The sequence below is a fragment of the Somniosus microcephalus genome, chromosome 33 (assembly GCF_052327205.1).
Source record: "Somniosus microcephalus isolate GS21.2 chromosome 33, FLI_Smic_1.0, whole genome shotgun sequence".
Classification (NCBI taxonomy): domain Eukaryota; kingdom Metazoa; phylum Chordata; class Chondrichthyes; order Squaliformes; family Somniosidae; genus Somniosus; species Somniosus microcephalus.
The window spans coordinates 40,049,241-40,067,352 of NC_141019.1; the positions used below are offsets into that span (position 1 = coordinate 40,049,241).

Below are 18,112 nucleotides of genomic sequence, written 5' to 3' on the forward strand. Positions count from 1 at the left end.
TTGCAAATACTCACACTCGTTTATTTAATTAAATCCACAATAATCCTGGAAATAATCAATCGCAAGGTGAAGTAGTGGTAACAGTAATACTAATCAAGAGTCTAAATCATAAGCACAGCAGTAACTTACAGCATCACAATATCTGCACAGGTTCATCGAGTAAAACTACAACAAAATGACAATTAATATCCGAGATTGAGTGTCAGCCTGCACACTGTCAGAGTGGCAGGACTGAGGGAGCGCCGCACTGTCGGAGGGGCAGTACTGAGGGAGCGCCGCACTGTCGGAGGGGCAGTACTGAGGGAGCGCCGCACTGTCGGTGGGGCAGTACTGAGGGAGCGCCGCACTGTCGGTGGGGCAGTACTGAGGGAGCGCCGCACTGTCGGTGGGGCAGTACTGAGGGAGCGCCGCACTGTCGGAGGGGCAGTACTGAGGGAGCGCCGCACTGTCAGTGGGGCAGTGCTGAGGGAGCGCCGCACTGTCGGAGGGGCAGTTCTGAGGGAGTGCCGCACTGTCAGTGGGACAGTACTGAGGGAGCGCCGCACTGTCGGTGGGGCAGTACTGAGGGAGCGCAGCACTGTCGGTGGGGCAGTACTGAGGGAGCGCCGCACTGTCGGAGGGGCAGTACTGAGGGAGGGCTGCACTGTCGGAGGGGCAGGATTGAGGGAGCGCCGCACTGTCGGAGGGGCGGTACTGAGGGAACGCCGCACTGTCGGAGGGGCGGTACTGAGGGAGCGCCGCACTGTCGGAGGGGCGGTACTGAGGGAGCGCCGCACTGTCGGAGGGGCGGTACTGAGGGAGCGCCGCACTGTCGGAGGGGCAGTTCTGAGGGAGCGCCGCAGTGTCGGAGGGGCAGTACTGAGGGAGTGCCGCACTGTCGAAGCGGCAGTACTGAGGGTGCGCCGCACTGTCGGAGGGGCAGTTCTGAGGGAGCGCCGCACTGTCGGAGGGGCAGTTCTGAGGGAGCGCCGCACTGTCGAAGGGGCGGTACTGAGGGCGCGCCGCACTGTCTGAGGGGCAGTACTGAGGGAGCACCGCGCTGTCGGAGGGGTAGTACTGAGGGAGGGTGCACTGTCGGAGGGGCAGTACTGAGGGAGCGCCGCACTGTTGGTGGGGCAGTACTGAGGGAGCGCCGCACTGTCGGAGGGGCAGTACTGAGGGAGCGCCACACTGTCGGTGGAGCGGTACTGAGGGAACGCCGCACTGTCGGAGGGGCAGCACTGAGGGAGCGCCGCACTGTCGGAGGGGCAGTTCTGAGGGAGCGCCGTACTGTAGGAGGGGCAGTTCTGAGGGAGCGCCGCACTGTCGGAGGGGCAGTACTGAGGGAGCGCTGCACTGTCAGTGTGGCATGATTGAGGGAGCACCGCACTGTCGGAGCGGCAGTACTGAGGGAGCGCCGCACTGTCGGAGGGGCGGTACTGAGGGAGCGCCGCACTGTCGGTGGGGCAAAACTGAGGGAGCGCCGCACTGTCGGAGGGGCAGTACTGAGGGAGTGCCGCACTGTCGGAGGGGCAGTACTGAGGGAGCACCGCACTGTCAGAGGGGCAGTACTGAGGGAACGCTGCACTGTCGGAGGGGCGGTACTGAGGGAGCGCCGCACTGTCGGAGGGGCAGTACTGAGGGAGTGCCGCACTGTCGGAGGGGCGGTACTGAGGGAGCACCGCACTGTCAGAGGGGCAGTACTGAGGGAACGCCGCACTGTCGGAGGTGGCGTCTTTCAGATGAGACATTAAACCGAGGCCCCACCTGCCCTCTTGGGTAGATGTTAATGACCCTATGACACTATTGGAAGAAGGGATTTTTCCCCAGTGTTCGACTGAAGTCAAACATTTGGCTCCGGATAGACAGCAGTTGAAGAAATGTGTTGTCTCGTGTGTGACAGGAGACTCTAAATAAATAAGTTAAATGCCCAGATTAACTTAATGTGAAGTGTACATTAATAACATCCTTTAATAAGATCCGGGCACGAACAGCAGTCCTCAGTAGCAGCAACATGTCTCCAAGCGCCTCTCATTAAGGAAAGCAAGCCAGTGGGTGCTAAGCATAAAGGAAAAGCGGGGAAAGTTAGTGTAGCGGAGGACAGAGGCACGGGTGAAGGGAACGGTGTTGGGGAGGTTCTTGAAAGCAGAAGGGAGGTGGTCAGGCAGAGGGAGAGTCCTGAGTGCGTGGATACGGGATGGCAGCTGCAATCCAGATTACTTCAGGCTGTCAAATGCGACCACGCTTCTTGCAGGTGAGCTTGAATAAGCTTGCTCCTGGTGCGACAGTGCCACAAGATTGCTAATCCTCTGCTCCACACACTGTGCCGTTAGGCGGGCCTCAGAATCGTGATCCCAGCAATCCTTGATGGTTTCCAAGACGCACTACGAATAAAACCCAGAGCACAGTCACTGACAGCTCATCCACGGCAGGTCACTGCTCAAGCACTCCGAGAACAATTAACAGACCAGTTCACATGCAAAAGACAAAGCTATCTGAGAAATGTCCTTATCTGAGAAACAAAGGCTCACCAGGTTGATTGTATTGTAGGAATTGACCTATGTTGGAGGTCACCAATGTAGGTATTGATGTATTCCTAACTAAAAACTGAGGTCGACTCAGGCGAACAATCAAACAGGTCTTTAATGTTGGATTTGACGAATTGCAGAAAACAGCAGAGATCAATGCAGGAGAACCTTGGAGCAGGTCTTCACTCAACGGGGACGCCACGAGGACTGACTGGGCAGTCCCGGGGATTGCGTCATGACGTCATCGTGTTTGCCCGCGCTTGGGGCGGTCACGTGATGTGCGACGTGACGCCATCGCGTTTGCTCGCGCTTGGGGCAGTCACGTGATGTGCGACGTGACGTCATCGCGTTTGCCCGCGCTTGGGGCGGTCACGTGATGCGCGACGTGACGTCATCGCGTTTGCCCGCGCTTGGGGCGGTCACGTGATGTGCGACGTGACGTTATCGCGTTTGCCGGCGCTTGGGGCGGTCACGTGATGTGCGACGTGACGTCATCGCGTTTGCCGGCGCTTGGGGCGGTCACGTGATGTGCGACGTGACGTCATCGCGTTTGCCCGCGCTTGGGGCGGTCACGTGATGTGCGACGTGACGTCGTTGCGTTTGCCCGCGCTTGGGGCAGTCACGTGATGTGCGACGTGACGTCATCGCGTTTGCCCGCGCTTGGGGCGGTCACGTGATGCGCGACGTGACGTCCTCGCGTTAGGTCGCGTTCTTAAAGGGGCAACGCCCCGTACATGCAAACTCTATACAAACATAGTTAAAGGGAATTATGTACAGTAAGTAAGAGACATTCGGTGGTACCGCTACAGTTTCGAACCTTGGTTAGACCACACTTGGAGTACTGCATACAGTTCTGGTCGCCATATTATAAAAAGGATATAGAGGCACTGGAGAGGGTGCAGAGAAGATTTACAAGGAGGATACCAGAACTGCGAGGGTATACATATCAGGAAAGGATGAACAGGCTGGGTCTCTTTTCTCTTGAAAACAGAAGGCTGAGGGGGCAATCTAATAGAAGTCTTTAAAATTATGAAAGGTTTTGATAGAGTGGATACAGAGAGAGAATGTTTCACTTGTGGGCAACAGCATAACTAGAGGCCCTCAATATAAGATAGTCAAATAGGGAATTCAGAAGAAACTTCTTTACCCAGAGAGTGGTGAGAATGTAAATACTCAGGTCCCTCGCGCTGTGGATACTTGGGGGCCCTCAGTCAGTGAATACTTGGGTCAGTGTCTGGACCAGCCACATAAATACTGTGGCAACAAGAGCAGGTCAGAGGCTGGGTATTCTACGGCGAGTGTCTCACCGCCTGACTCCCCAAAGCCTTTCCGCCATCGACAAGGCACAAGTCAGGAGTGTGATGGAATACTCTCCACTTGCCTGGATGAGTGCAGCTCCAACAACACTCAAGAAGCTCGACACCATCCAGGACAAAGCAGCCCGCTTGATTGGCACCCCATCCACACCACCTTAAACATTCACTCCCTCCACCACCGGCGCACCGTGGCTGTAGTGTGTACCATCTACAAGATGCACTGCAGCGACTCGCCAAGGCTTCTTCGGCAGCACCTCCCAAACCCGCGACCTCTACCACCTAGAAAGACAAGGGCAGCAGGTCTCCAAGTCACACACCATCCCGACTTGGAAGTATATCGGCCGTTCCTTCATCGTCGCTGGGTCAAAATCCTGGAACTCCCTCCCTAACGGCGCTGTGGGAGCACCTTCACCACACGGACTGCAGCGGTTCAAGAAGGCGGCTCACCGCCACCTTCTCAAGGGCAATTCGGGACGGGCAATAAATGCCGGCCTTGCCAGCGACGCCCACATCCCAGGAACAAATAAAAGAAAGTGTTGGTCATATTATAGAGAGTGAGGGTTAAGTCTGGCGTTTGTTAAGAGTTAGTGATTTTGGACAGAGGGGAAGGCGAATTCTGGGTTACAGATACTTTCGGTCTGGACTAGATAATTGTCGATAGGTTAAAGAGGGATAGATTTTGTGGAAACTATTTATTTACAAACCATGTTGGATTCCTTCCAATTTTGCGGGAATTTGGGTCTCTGTCGCCTTTTAGACACAATCGTCACCATTTGTTGAAAAGTCGGTTTGCTGCCAATCTCAGCTTCGAACGCAGCCTGAAAATCTGGCGTGGAACCATCTGGAAAACACCAAACACACTGTGTAATTGAAGAGGGATATCCATAGTACCGAGGAGGGAGCTCGGGTTAGTGCAGATCTGTCAGTGTCAGCCATGGCTCAGCGGACATCACTCTCTAGGTGGGAGCGGCTAGGAGTGAGCAGGTGCTGCTGGCTGCTTGATTACTGCAGGGAGTTGGAGTGAGTTTGTAAAAAGTTGGCGGTGGATATTTATCTTTTCAGGTTTTAGGGCCTTTTTTGGCGCTTAGATTTCTCTCTTGGGCAGTCCCTCGGAACCGAGGATGACTTGATTCCACATTAAAAAATGAGTTCTCAGGTGACTGATGAGTCCAATGCGGGACCTCCTGTCTCTGTCACAGGGTGGGGCAGACGGTGGTTGAAGGGGGCGGGTGGGTGGGCTGCTTGGGTTGATGTGCGCTCCTTGCGTTTGGCTTCCGCTTGCTCCCGGCGAAGAGACTCGAGGCGTTCGGCGCCTTCCTCCACTTTGTGCGGTCTTGGGCCAGGGATTGAAAAAAAGGCCCAAAGATTTGGGCCGGGTCCCCAGGAGGTTTGGAAAAGAGAACGCGGTGGTGGTTCAGTGCGAGGATAAGGAGATACAAGCTTGGGATGTTATCCATTCAAGAAGCATTTAGATGAGCACTTGAAACGCCATAGCATACAAGGCTAGGGACCAAGTGCTGGAAAATGGGATTAGAATAGACGGGGCTTGATGGCCGGCGCAGACACGATGGGCCGAAGGGCCTCTTTCTGTGCTGTATTAACTCTATGGCTCTATACATGAGGACTGTGGTGAGGGAAGCTGCTTTGCCTGCTGACCAAAGCCGAATGTTGGGTTCGAGGTGACGGTCAGTGGCCGAGAGGAGGTGGAAAGACTTTCACTGAGTTTGAAGGTTGGAGATAAGTTCTTGGAGGTATCTCTGCTATATTCTGAAGAGGTGGTGGTCTCATTCTTAAACCTGCCGGTTTATATTGAGGACGATGCGTTAATAAAAAAGTTGGAGTCGTGGGACATTAAAATTTGCTCGGCAATAAAGAGGAGATATTATCCAGGAACGTGGGTAGCAGATGGAACCTGTTATGTAAAGGTGCAGTTCCCAGAGGGGGTGAAGTCATTGCCGTATAGCATGAAATTTGAGACAATGGAAGGAGTGCAGTATTTCCGAGTACTGCATGATAACCAGGTGAAGGTTTGTTATTATTGTCTTGGACACGACCAGCTTGTAAGAAGCTGTCCAGACTTGTAAGGGAGTGGACACATCGCTCGGAGCTACAGGGCGGAGAGCTGTGGGGTGTGTCACAAAGGCCCCACCCGCTGTGAGTGTGAGGCAGAAGGAAGCGCCTTGAGGGACATAGAAACATAGAAACATAGAAGATAGGAGCAGGAGTCGGCCATTCGGCCCTTCGAGCCTGTTCTGCCATTCAATGAGATCATGGCTGATCATCCAAATTCAGTACCCTGTCCCTGCCTTCTCCCCATATCCCTTGATCCCTTTAGCCTGAAGAAATATATCCAACTCCTTCTTGAATATATTTAATGAATTGGCCTCCACCGCCCTCTGTGGCAGAGAATTCCACAGGTTCACCACTCTCTGGGTGAAGAAATTCCTCCTCATTTCAGTCCTAAATGGCTTACCCCTTATCCTTAGACTATAACCCTTGGTTCTGGACTCCCCGGCCATCAGAAACATCCTTCCTGCAAGTAGTCTGTCCAGGCCTGACAGGATTTTATAGGTTTCGATGAGATCCCCCTCTCAATCTTCTAAACTCCAGCTAGTATAAGCCCAATCAACCCAATCTCTCCTCATACGTCATGCCTGCCATCCCAGGTATCAGCCTGGTGAATCTTCGCTGCACTCCTTCCATGGCAAGAACGCCCTTCCTCAGATAAGGCGACCAAAACTGCACACAATACTCAAGGTGCAGTCTCACCAAGGCCCTGTACAACTGTAGCAAGACATCCTTGTTCCTGTACTCGAACCCTCTCGCTACGAAGGCCAACATACCATTTGCCTTCTTAACCGCCTGCTGCACCTGCATGCTTACCTTCAGCGACTGGTGTACAAGAACACCCAGGTCTCTTTGCACTTTCCCTTCTCCCAATCTATTGCCATTCAAATAATAATCTGCCTTCCTGTTTTTGCCACCAAAGTGGATAACCTCACATTTATCCACATTATAGTGCATTTGCCATGTTTCTGCCCAATCACCCAGCCTGTCCAAGTCGTGCTGGAGTTTCACGACATCCTCCTCACAGCTTACCCTCCCACCCAGCTTTGTGTCGTCTGCAAATTTGGAGATATTACATCCAATTCCCTCGTCCAGATCATTAATATATATTGTGAACAGCTGGGGTCCTAGGACCGATCCTTGCGGTACCCCACTAGTCACTGCCTGCCAGTCGGAAAACGACCCGTTTATTCCAACTCTTTGCTTTCTGCCTGCCAACCAGGACGAGGAGGTGGGAGAAGGAGCAGGGGGTGTGAGTGGAGTGGCCGGAGGAGCGGAGCAGGCGGAGGACACAGCTGGTGAATGGAAGGAGAAAAGAGCGCAGGAAGAGGCAGAAAATCGCGGAGCAGAGAACAGGATGGAGATGGTGGAAAACACACCAAGTACGGTGGAAAAGGACAAAGACAGCAGCGGGCAGCATGGGTCGAGGGCAGAGTCGAGCCATAATATGGCTCGGCTCTCCCTAAAGAATCTGGTGTCCGCGGGGGGAGAGGAGGCGGGAGTGGGGTGTGGGGCAAGTGTAAGTACTCCAAAGAAAGACGGGGTGTCGGACATCTCGGGGAGCAGGAGGGGGCAAGACAAGGAGAGGGTGCAAGAGGCAGGAGCCTTAAAGGGGCAGCAGGACGGGAGCGGGGAGACAAAGATGCCAGAAGGGAGCAAGATAGGTGCAGATGCGCCATTGTCCCAGAGAGAGAGAAGGAACAGGGAGCAAGGGTCAACAGTGGAGATGAGGCCAAATGGAGTGGCACTGTTGGAGAAACCGTGAGAGCAGGAAGACTCTGTAAGGGAGATTATGTATCTGATGGGGGCAGGGATGGGAGGTTACAGAAGAGCTCAAGGGTGAGGAGTTAGAGGGGGGACAGAGACATGGAAGTGGGGTAGCATCGTCTGGAAAGGGAAAGGTTAGTGAGAGGCAGAAGGAGGGTGAAGGGGCAGCTCCTCGGCCCAAACCTAATGTAAGGAAGAGGCTGAAACTGCAGGGAAGTTTCGAACAGGAGGTGAACGAGAGCCGGAGGCTTCAGGAGAAAGAACAGTTGCCCGAAAAGTTAGGAAGGAGCACGAGAGGAGGGAAGGGCCGGAGATTAAATGATGGGGGGGATTATCAGGCACACTTCCCTTATTCAGAGGCATGATTACATTGGTCTTGATTACTGTGAACGGACTGAGGGGTGAGAAGAAATTGCAGCAGTTGTTGTAGGGTTTTAAAGGCACTGACCTGTTGTGTCTGCAAGAAACCTTTTGGGATGAGGATATCCTAGAAAGAGTTTGGAAGATTTGGAAGGGAGAGGTGTTTGCAAGTTGTGCAAACAATAACTGTAGAGGGGTGGCTGTTTTGGTGAGTCCGTCCATAAAAGAGAACGTTGCCTTGGTGGACAAAGACACTGAGGGTAGATTTTTATGGCTAAAGGTAAAAATGGAGGAATTTAATTGCAATCTCTTTAATATCTATGCACCGAACGACCATTGCAAGCGTCGCGAGTTTTTTCGGTGGTTATTCACTGAAGTGGCAGAGGCGTAGAACCCTTGTATCGTGGGGGATTTTAATGTATTTTTTTATCTTGGGTGGACATTTCGGCCCAGATGACCTTTAAAGATGATAACTCCAGAAGGATGATTGTAAAAATGCTGGCAAATTTAAATTTGAGAGACTTATGGAGGGACCGGAACCTCATAAAAAGGGAGGCCTCCTGAAGAGGTTGGGTGGGTGATGTTTTAAAACAGAGCCGAATAGATTTTGTGTTAATGTGGGAAGGGTTAAGAACATAAGAACATAAGAAATAGGAGCAGGAGTAGGCCATACGGCCCCTCGGGCCTGCGCCGCCATTCAACAGGATCATGGCTGATCCGAATCTAGACTCACGTCCACTTCCCTGCCCTCTCCCCGTAACCCCTAATTCCCTTATCTGCTAGGAAACTGTCTATCTCCATTTTAAATTTATTTAGTGTTGCAGCTTCCACAGCTCTCTGGGGTAGCAAATTCCATAGATTTACTACCCTCTGAGTGAAGAAGTTTCTCCTCATCTCAGTTTTGAAAGGGCAGCCCCTTATTCTTAGATTATGCCCCCTAGTTCTAGTCTCACCCATCAGTGGAAACATCCTCACCGCATCCACCCGATCAAGCCCCCTCACAATCTTATATGTTTCGATAAGATCGCCTCTCATTCTTCTGAACTCCAATGAGTAGAGGCCCAACCTACTCAACCTTTCCTCATACGTCAACCCCCTCATCTCCGGAATCAACCGAGTGAACCTTCTCTGAACCGCCTCGAGAGCAAGTATATCTTTTCTTAAATATGGAAACCAAAACTGCACGCAGTATTCCAGGTGTGGCCTCACCAATACCCTGTATAACTGCAGCAAGACTTCCCTGTTTTTATACTCCATCCCCCTTGCAATAAAAGCCAAGATTCCATTGGCCTTCCTGATCACCTGCTGCACCTGCATACTAACTTTTTGTGTTTCATGCACCAGGACCCCCAGATCCCTTTGTACTGTCGCACTTTGCAGTTTCTCTCCATTTAGATAATAACCTGCTCTTTGATTTTTTTCTGCCAGAGTGCATAACCTCACACTTTCCAACATTATATTGCATCTGCCAAATCTCTGCCCACTCACTTAGCCTGTCTATGTCCTTTTGCAGGTTTTTTATGTCCTCCTCACTCACTGCTTTCCCTCCCATCTTTGTTCTGAGGTGATGGAGATTTATTACAAAGAAGTATTTTTAGTGACCACTCGGCTTTGGTTCTTAGAATTAGGAACAGCAGAGTTAAGATCGGTTCAGGGGTGTGGATTTTAAACAACCAATACCTGAAAGAAATTGCTTATAATGAAGGGATTTTAAATATAATAAAGAATGCTCGGAAGGAACCTTTGTTCTTGAAAGAAAGAAGAGTTTGGTGGGGCAATTTCAAATAAGAGGTAAAAGTTTTTTTGGTATGTTTTGGGAAAGAGAGAGGGGCAGCTAACCGCGTCGAGAAGAGAATATAAACAGAAGGTTTATGGATATCTGTAAAGCAGTTGACGGAGGGGATAAGGGAGCAGAGACCAAGTGGGTGGTTTTAAAGGAAGAGTGGGAATTATTGCAAGCTGAAAAATGCAAGGGGGCCATTCTCCGGGCAAAGGCTAAAGATGCGTTGGAGGGAGAAACATAGAAACATAGAAGATAGGAGCAGGAGTAGGCCATTCGGCCCCTCGAGCCTGCTCCGCCATTCGATGAGATCATGGCTGATCATTCAAATTCAGTACCCTGTGTGATGAAATATTCCATTCATCACTGCCTGTGACTGTGGTCGGTTTCAGTGTCATTTCCCTTCCCCCAGACCTCATTGTACTGTTTATTGGAATGTGCTGGAATGTGCTGTGTGTGTAGGGCTCCGCCCATACCTGGCCCCTTTTGTAAGCTAGCTCAGTCTGGCCTCAGTCTCCAGAAGGAAGATACCTCTCTCTCTTACGTGTTACTTTCTAAGTTAATAAAAGCCTTATTTTGTTTTGCTAACATCGAGTCTTGGAATTTTTGAGGCACATCACCCTGTCCCTGCATTCTCCCCATATCCCTTGATACCTTTAGCTCTAAGAAATATATCTAACTCCTTCTTGAATTATTTAAAGACTTGGCCTCAACCGCCTTCTGTGGTAGAGAATTCCACAGGTTCACCACTCTCTGGGTGAAGAAATTCTTCCTCATCTCTGTCCTAAATGGCTTACCCCTTATCCTTAGACTATGACCCCTGGTTCTGGACTCTCCGACCATCGGGAACATTCTACCTGCATCTAGTTTGTCCAGACCTGTCAGAATTTGATAAGTTTCGATGAGATCCCCTCTCATTCTTCTAAACTCCAGCGAGTATAAGCCCAATCGACCCAATCTCTCCTCATACATCATTCCTGCCATCCACGGGATCAGCCTTGTGAATCTTCGCTGAACTCCTTCCATGGCAAGAACATCCTTCCTTAGATAAGGTGACCAAAACTGCACACAGTACTCAAGGTGTGGTCTCACCAAGGCCCTGTACAACTGCAGCAGGACATCCTTGCTCCTGTACTCAAACCCTTTTGCTATGAAGGCCAACATACCATTTGCCTTCTTCACCGCCTGCTGCACCTGCATGCTTACCTTCAGATGCACTAGATATTTTCTAGAGCAAGAGAAGCTGCGACAAAGATTATCATTAATTGGAGAGTTGAAGGTTGGGGAGGAGATCGTTAATGAAAGTGGGGAGATTTTGGAGGCGGCTAGTAGCTTTTATCAAGAGTTATATACAAAAGAAGACATTTCCAAATTGGCGATGGAGAAGGTTACTGCTTTTATTGAAGAGGGTTTAAAGGAGGATGAGAGAAGCATGTGTGACAAAGTAGGATTAGCGGAAATAAAAGTAGCAATAAGTGGAATGAAGGGGGGGAAAAGCCCAGGGTCTGATGGACTAAGTGCAGAATTTTATAAAGAATTTTTAGAGATTTTACGTCCATTGCTCTTAGAGGTTTTTAAGGAGATTAAAATTGAGGGAAGCCTGGCCCCATCTATGAGGAGAGGTTTCATAAGCTTAGCTTATATAAAAATAAAGGGGATAGACGGGATCTAAAGAATTGGAGGCCCATCACATTATTAAATGTAGGTTATAAGATCTTGGCGAGGGTTATGGCGAATCGTATGAAGGAGGTGATGCCGCAGATAGTTTCGCCCTCTTAGTCCTATGGAGTGGACTAAAGACCGCCTACTTTCACCTCTGTAACATCGCCTGTCTCCGCCCTTGCCTCAGCTCATCCACTGCTGAAACCCTCATCCATACCTTTATTACAGGTAGACTATCCTTTATCCGAAAACCTCGGGACCAGCCGTGTTTCGGTTTTCGGAGAATTTCGGATTTCGGAAGGTGGGTCGGTGGGGGTCCGCGGGGGGGGTCGGTGGGGGTCGGGGCCGGCGGGGGTCCGCGGGGGGGTCGGGGCTGCGGGGGTCTGCGGGGGGGGTCGGCGGGGGGGTCGGCGGGGGGGTCGTGCGCTACGACTTACGCTGACGCTCAGCGTAAGTCGGTGGGGGGTCGGGGGTCGGCGGGGGGGGTCGGCGGGGGTCGGGGCCGGCGGGGGGGGTCGGCGGGGGTCCGCGGGGGGGGTCCGCGGGGGGGTCGTGCGCACGACTTACGCTGACGCTCAGCGTAAGTCGGTGGGGGTCGGGGGTCGGCGGGGGGGGTCGGCGGGGGTCGGGGCCGGCGGGGGGGGTCGGCGGGGGTCCGCGGGGGGGGGTCCGCGGGGGGTCGTGCGCACGACTTACGCTGACGCTCAGCGTAAGTCGGTGGGGGGTCGGGGTCGGCGGGGGTCCGCGGGGGGGGGGGTCGGCGTGGGTCGGGGCCGGCGGGGGGGGGTCGGCGGGGGTCCCGCGGGGGGGGTCCGCGGGGGGTCGTGCGCACGACTTACCCTTTACCTGAACTTCCGAAACCGGAACCCTCTAAAAACCGAAGGTTTTTTCGTTCAGCGTAAGTTGTGCGCACGATTTACGCTGAACGAAAAAACCTTTGGTTTTTAGAGGGTTTCGGTTTTCGGAAGTTCGGATAAAGGGTAGTCTACCTGTACCTCTAGTCTTGACTATTCTAATGCACTCCTGGCCGGCCTCCCACATTCCACCCTACGTAAACTTGAGGTCATCCAAAACTCGCACCAAGTCCCGTCTCACCATCTCCCCTGTGCTACATTGGCCCCCGGTTAAGCAGCGCCTCGATTTCAAAATTCTCATCCTTGTTTTCAAATCCCTCCATGGCCCTCCTCGCCCCTTCCTATCTCTGTAATCTCCTTCAGCCCCACAACCCCCCCCCCCCCCCGAGATATCTGCGCTCCTCTAATTCTGCCCTCTTGAGCATCCCTGATTATAATCGCTCCACCATTGGTGGCCGTGCCTTCAGCCGCCTGGGCCCTAAGCTCTGGAATTCCCTCCCTAAGCCTCTCCACCTCTCTCTCTCTCCTCCTTTAAGACGCTCCTGAAAACCTACCTCTTTGACCAAGCTTTTGGTCACCTGCCCATATTTATCCTTATGTGGATCGGTGTCAAATTTTTTGTCTTAAAATACTCATGTGCAGCGCCTTGCGACGTTTTACCGTGTTAAAGGCGCTATACAAATACAAGTTGTTGTTGAGCCACAAGCCCGGGACATCCCGGACTCTGATCTCAATCCGTGATGCATAAGAACAATAAGAACATAAGAAATAGGAGCAGGAGTAGGCCAATCGGCCCCTCGAGCCTGCTCCGCCATTCAATAAGATCATGGCTGATCTGATCCTAACCTCAAATCTTCTATCACTCTCCATTCCACCCGAACCCATGTGATCTCCCGGGAGAGGCGAAAAACCAGATAAAAAACCCAATGGCCAATTTGGGAGAAAAAATCTGGGAAATTCCTCTCCGACCCATCTAGGCGATCGAAACTCGTCCAGGAGATCACTCTGTCCCTATATTTTCTACAGTACTTACCTTCTGTAAAGGCGATCTCCACCCCAGCCAGGAACAGGAATAAAACCATCTCCTGAAATCTAACATAGAATTAGAACACAAGAAGTAGGAGCAGAACAAGTCTACACGGCCCCTGAGCCCGCTCCACTACCCACAGGGCCATGACCGTTCCGAACCTAGACTCATGTCCAATTTCCTGCCCGCTCCCCTAACCCCTTAATTCCCTTTACTTCTAGGAAACGATCTATTTCTGTTTTAAATTTATTTAATGATGTAGCTTCCACAGCTTTCTGGGGCAGCAAATTCCACAAACCTACCACCCTCTGAGTGAAGAAGTTTCTCCTCATCTCAGTTTTGAAAGAGCAGCCCCTTATTCTAAGATTATGCCCCCTAGTTCTAGTTTCACCCATCATTGGGAACATCCTCACCGCATCCACCCAATCAAGCCCCCTCACAATCTTATATGTTTCAATAAGATCGCCTCTCATTCTTCTGAACTCCAATGAGTAGAGTCCCAATCTACTCAACCTCTCCTCGTATGACCACCCCCTCATCCCCGGGATTAACCGAGTGAACCTTCTTTGTACTGACTCGAGAGCAAGTATGTCTTTTCTTAAGTATGGACACCAAAACTGTGTGCAGTATTCCAGGTGCGGTCTCACCAACACCTTGTACAACTGCAGCAATACCTCCCTGTTTTTATATTCTATCCCCCTAGCAATAAAAGCCAACATTCCATTGGCTCATGGAAGAGAGTGGAAGGAAAGCTTATGTGTTAAAGATAGGTCAAGAGAAAGCCTTCGATAGGGTCTCATGAGTTTTTATTGATGGTTTGGGAAGCATTTGGTTTCGGGGATAATTTCATTGAGTGGATAAGGATTTTTTATTCAAACATATTTATCTGTGTTAAATGTAATGGTTTTATATCCAAATATTTTCCGATTCAGAGGTCAGTGAGACAGGGTTGTCCCCTGTCCCCATTGTTGTACACATTGGTAGCAGAACCATTAGGTTACATGATGTGGAAGGAACAAGGCGTAGTTGGGATTGTGGTTCCCAGTTCCGGGCGGGTGACAGTGATACACCAATATGCAGATGACACAACCTTAACGTTGAGAGATGGGGAGTCAGTGAGGAAAGCTATGGAGGTAGTGGAGGAGTATTGTAGAGCTTCAGGAGCCAGAGTGAATTATAGTAAGTCCCAATGCCTGGTTGCAGGAAGGGGTAAGGGGGAATGGTTGGAGGAAAGCCCCTTTAAGGTGGTGGAGGTTTTGGAAGTTCTGGGGGTGCATATGGGGTGCAAGAAGGACAGGGAGGAAGTGAATCGATTAAATTGGGAACCGAAGGTTATGAAAATTAAAAAGATTTTGGGAAGATGGGAAAGAAGGTGCAAGGAAGAGCGTCAGTGGTGTCCGCTCTTTGCTATCTAAGCTATGGTACTTATTGACAGCGGAGGATATTCCTGAGTGGGCAAAAAAGTCCATCCGAGAGGCTTGTGTGAAGTTTTTATGGGAAGAGAAACCAGCCTTGGTGGCTTACAATAATACCATCATTGGACGGAGAAATCAGGGAGGACTCAATTTCCCAGATATTGATTTGAGAAAAAAATCCTTTAGAATCAAATGGGTGAAGAGGTCAATCAAATACAAGTTTTTGGAAGAATTAGTTTTGAGCATTTTTTAAAACGAAGTGGGATAGGAAGGCAGGGGAATACAATAATGTGTTTTTGAAATCGATTAAACCTCTCCCTAGGTTTTATAAGGGGGTTGTAGAGACTTGGGCCCAATTTTTTAAAAGTGTGCAGTTTATGCCCAAGGGTTCTGAGGAATTTTTAGAACAGCCCTTATTCTTGAACAGGTGGGTCAACATCGAAGGAGAGGTTTTATTTAATCAAGCTTTTATAAAAGCTGGTATTATATCTGTGAAAGATGTATCTGAAATCAGATACTGACGCAGTCCGTGTCCATATGCAGCAAGACCTGGACAACATTCAGACTTGGGCTGACAAGTGGCAAGTAACATTCGCACCACACAAGTGCCAGGCAATGACCATCTCCAACAAGCGAGACTCTAACCATCTCCCCTTGACATTCAATGGCATTACCAATCGCTGAATCCCCCACTATCAACATCCTGGGGGTTACCATTGACCAGAAACTGAACTGGACCAGCCATATAAATACTGTGGCTACAAGAGCAGGCCAGAGGCTGGGAATTCTGCGGCGAGTGTCTCACCTCCTGACTCCCCAAAGCCTTTCCACCATCTACAAGGCACAAGTCAGGAGTGTGATGGAATACTCTCCACTTGCCTGGATGAGTGCAGCTCCAACAACACTCAAGGAGCTCGACACCATTCAGGATAAAGCAGCCCACTTGATTGGCACCCCATCCACCACCTTAAACATTCACTCCCTCCACCACCGGCGCACCGTGGCTGCAGTGTGCACCATCTACAAGATCCACTGCAGCAACTCGCCAAAGCTCCTTGAACAGCACCTCCCAAACCCGCGACCTCTACCACTTAGAAGGACAAGGGCAGCAGACGCATGGGAACATCACCACCTACAAGTTCCCCTCCAAGCCACACACCATCCTGACTTGGACCTGTATTGCCGTTCCTTCACTGTCGCTGGGCCAAAATCCTGGAACTCCCTTCCTAACAGCATTGTGGGTGTACCTACACCATATGGACTGCAGCGGTTCAAGAAGGCGGCTCACCACCATCTTCTCAAGGGCAATTAGAGATGGGCACTAAATGCAGGCCTAGCCAGCGACGCCCACATCCCATCAATGAATTAAAAAAAATAAAAAAATACGAGGTAATTCCAGGTTGGTTGCCGGAAGCAGTAGTGAGAGGCATGGTTTGGGAGGAGGATCAGGAGGGAGAGGAAAAAGCAACAGAGAAGATTGTGAGGGCAATCCCACAGGATTGGATGGAAGAAATAAATGCGGAAACCTCCAGAAGAAGTAGAATGCGTCCCGCTTTTCCAAGCTTTCTGCTGGAGAAAGGGGAGGAGTTGGTCCAATTTGACAAATGCAATACTCAAAGATTTCTATGGGGTATTTAGAGAATGGAGATTCAAGACACCGGCTAGTCAGGAGTTTTGGCAAAGTATATACCCACAGCTGGAATTCAACAGGATTTGGAAGGGAGTGTGGGCGAATTTTAAATGTCCAGAGTGGATTGAACTGGATTTCAAATTGGCTCATGACCAGAATTTTACCACGACGGTCTTGTGTAAGATTGAGTGGAGGCGGCAACTTGCCCAGTGTGTGGGACACGGGATGAGACTCTGTCCCATTTACTGGTGTTATGTCTGCAGTTAAAATGATTTTAAGTACTATGTTCGCCAGTTGTGTGAGGTTTCTTTTGCTGGGTGGGGAAGGAAGAGCGGGAATGGGAATCCCGTGGGACTCAATGTTGAGATGGGGATTGCAGGAGAGTCTGGCCGAGTCTAACGGAGCGGCAATTAATTTAATGTTCAGTTTGGCTAGATTCATGATTGTGCAAAGAAGGAATGCTCTGTTTTTTTAAGGGGAGGAGAATAAATCTAAAAGAGTATTTTAAATATAAGCTAAAAATTCATTATAAGGCTCTGTGGATGTTTTATTCAGAAAGGAATTTAAAGATAGTATTTTATGATCAATTTTTAAAGTACAATCGATTAATATATGTTGCAGGAGACAAATTAAACTTCAGGATTTGATAATGTGTGGTGGAGGAATGGCTGTGCAGAGCGGACGATCAGCTCCGATGGACGGGTCACATCGTCCGCATGCCCGATACGAGACTCCCAAAACAAGCACTCTACTCGGAGCTCCGGCACGGCAAGACAGCCCCAGGTGGGCAGAGGAAACGCTTCAAGGACACCCTCAAAGCCTCCTTGAAAAAGTGCAACATCCCCACCGACACCTGGGAATCCCTGGCCCAAGACCGCACAAATTGACCTCTCACTGGTGTTAGTACCTACGTGATCACTTGAGCTTAAAGTAAATGATTTTAAATTCGCGCGTGCTTACTTGCAATAAGTAAATGAATTGAGCGCGAATTGTTGGAGGGAGGGGAAAAACAGGGAACTAAAGGTCGGTTAGCCTGAGAACAGTCGTCGGGAAAATGCTGGAATCCATTGTTAAGGAAGTGGTATCAAGTCACTTAGAAAATCATAACATGATCAGGCAGAATCAACATGGTTTTATGAAAGGGAAATCGTGTTTGACAAATTTATTGGAGTATTTTGAGGGTGTAACTAGCAGGGTAGATAAAGGGGAACCAGTGGATGTAGTATATTTTGGATTTCCAAAAGGCATTCGATAAGGTGCCACATAAAAGGTTATTACTCAAGTTAAGGGCTCATGGGGTTGGGGTAATATAGTAGCACGGATAGAGGATTGGTTAATGGACAGAAAACAGAGAGTAGGCATAAACGGATCTCTTTCAGGTTGGCAGGCTGTAACTAGTGGGGTGCCGCAAGGATCAGTGTTGGGGCCTCAGCTATTTACAATCTATATTAATGACCTAAATGAAGGGATTGAGTGTAATGTGTCCAAGTTTGCTGATGATACAAAGCTCGGTGGGACAGTAAGGTCTGAGGAGAACACAAAGAGACTGCAAAGGGATATAGATAGACTGAGTGAGTGGGCAGTAAGGTGGCAGATGGAGTGTAACGTAGGGAAATGTGAGGTTATTCACTTTGGTAGGAATATTTTTTAAATGGTGAGAAACTTTCAAATGTTGCTGTTCAGAGAGATTTGGGTGTCCTCGTGCAAACATAGAAACATAGAAGATA

The 18,112-nt window shown here is 50.1% G+C and overlaps 1 pseudogene across 1 annotated transcript in view; it reads right to left on the reverse strand.

The window, feature by feature from the left end:
* Positions 1–18,112, reverse strand: part of LOC147097228 (bone morphogenetic protein receptor type-2-like) — a 76,670-nt pseudogene continuing 58,558 nt past the window's right edge. The window contains exons 10-11 of the transcript XR_015074505.1: positions 4,528–4,664; positions 1–2,363 (exon numbers count right to left, since the gene is read on the reverse strand). The product of XR_015074505.1 is annotated as a bone morphogenetic protein receptor type-2-like (transcript). The remainder of the gene's footprint in view (positions 2,364–4,527; positions 4,665–18,112) is intronic.